This window comes from Plectropomus leopardus, unplaced genomic scaffold (genome assembly GCF_008729295.1).
Source record: "Plectropomus leopardus isolate mb unplaced genomic scaffold, YSFRI_Pleo_2.0 unplaced_scaffold1236, whole genome shotgun sequence".
In the NCBI taxonomy this organism is placed as follows: domain Eukaryota; kingdom Metazoa; phylum Chordata; class Actinopteri; order Perciformes; family Serranidae; genus Plectropomus; species Plectropomus leopardus.
In genome coordinates, this window is record NW_024613126.1 from 1 (window position 1) to 1798 (window position 1798).

Below are 1798 nucleotides of genomic sequence, written 5' to 3' on the forward strand. Positions count from 1 at the left end.
ATAAGTGATTGGAGACGTGGATAATGTGTTTCAACATCCAGAAGGATATATTTGGTTGCCAGTTTTCAAAGGTGCTTGGCATTGCAGTTACATATTCAACACGTACTCGGGAATGCTGCCACAGACTGAGCTAGCCAGCCAATTTTTCAGGGAATTTTATAAGATATTCCTGTGGCTTATGGAGACCAACAGTCCCTTTTCTGATGAACGTGGCAAACTTTGAGTACGGTGGATTTGACCTCTGTCCGCAAAGCAGTTTTTTCCTGAACGCTATCATTTTGTTTGGTTGCCAGTTTTCAAAGGTGCTTGACATTGCAATTACATGTTCAACACACCCTTGGGAATGCCGCCTGTGTACTGAACACTTGTCTTTAAAGTCCTCACTCAAGACGACACTATGACTTGTTTGCTTTGTTCAAGGTCTTGGTTCAAAACTTGCACGCCCAACGTGGGGCTTGAACCCACGACCCTGAGATTGAGAGTCTCATGCTCTACTGACTGAGCTAGCCGGGCAATTTTTCTGGGAATTTTACGAGATTTTCCCGCCGCTTTTGGAGACCAACAGTCCCTTTTCTGATGAATGTGGTAAACTTTGAGTATTGTGGATTTGGCCTCCGTTCACAAAGCATTTTTTTCCTGAAAACTATCACTTTTTTTGTAAGTGTTCCCAATGAGGAGAGAGGGAAGAAGTGAATGGAGACTGGGAACATGTGTTTCGGCATCCATAAAGCTGTCCTACTTGCCAGCTTTCAAAGGTGCTTGGCATTGCAGTTACATATTCAACACGTACTTGGGAATGTGACCCGCTGACTGATCACTTCTCTTTGAAGTTCTTAGTAAAGACGACATTATGACTTGTTTGCTTTGTTCAAGGTCTTGGTTCAAAATTTGCACGCCCAACGTGGGGCGCGAACCCACGACCCTGAGATTAAGAGTCTCATGCTCTACTGACTGAGCTAGCCGGGCAATTTTTCTGGGAATTTTACGAGATTTTCCCGCCGCTTTTGGAGACCAACAGTCCCTTTTCTGATGAATGTGGTAAACTTTGAGTATTGTGGATTTGGCCTCTGTTCACAAAGCATTTTTTTCCTGAACACTATCACTTTTTTTGTAAGTGTTCCCAATGAGGAGAGAGGGAAGAAGTGAATGGAGACGTGGATAATGTGTTTCAACATCCAGAAGGATGTATTTGGTTGCCAGTTTTCAAAGGTGCTTGGCATTGCAGTTACATATTCAACACGTACTTGGGAATGCTGCCACAGACTGAGCTAGCCAGCCAATTTTTCAGGGAATTTTATAAGATATTCCTGTGGCTTATGGAGACCAACAGTCCCTTTTCTGATGAACGTGGCAAAGTTTGAGTACGGTGGATTTGACCGCTATCATTTTGTTTGGTTGGCAGTTTTCAAAGGTGCTTGACATTGCAATTACACGTTCAACACATCCTTGGGAATGCCGCCTGTTGACTGAACACTTGTCTTTAAAGTCCTCACTCCAGACGACACTATGACTTGTTTGCTTTGTTCAAGGTCTTGGTTCAAAATTTGCACGCCCAACGTGGGGCTCGAACCCACGACCCTGAGATTAAGAGTCTCATGCTCTACCGACTGAGCTAGCCGGGCAGTGTTTCTGGGAATTTTACGAGATTTTCCCACCGCTTTTGGAGACCAATAGTCCCTGTTTTGATGAATGTGGTAAACTTTGAGTATTGTGGATTTGGCCTCTGTTCACAAAGCATTTTTTTCCTGAACACTATCACTTTTTTTGTAAGTGTTCCCAATGAGGAGAGAGGGAAGAA

General features: G+C 43.7%; 3 non-coding genes across 3 annotated transcripts; all 3 read right to left on the reverse strand.

Moving 5' to 3' along the window:
• Positions 1–440: 440 nt before the first annotated feature.
• trnae-cuc lies at positions 441–513 on the reverse strand. The gene has a single exon. It is a non-coding gene; the product is annotated as a tRNA-Glu (tRNA).
• A 380-nt stretch (positions 514–893) lies between these two features.
• On the reverse strand, positions 894–966 carry trnak-cuu. The gene has a single exon. It is a non-coding gene; the product is annotated as a tRNA-Lys (tRNA).
• A 583-nt stretch (positions 967–1549) lies between these two features.
• On the reverse strand, positions 1550–1622 carry trnak-cuu. The gene has a single exon. It is a non-coding gene; the product is annotated as a tRNA-Lys (tRNA).
• Between the last annotated feature and the right edge of the window lie 176 nt (positions 1623–1798).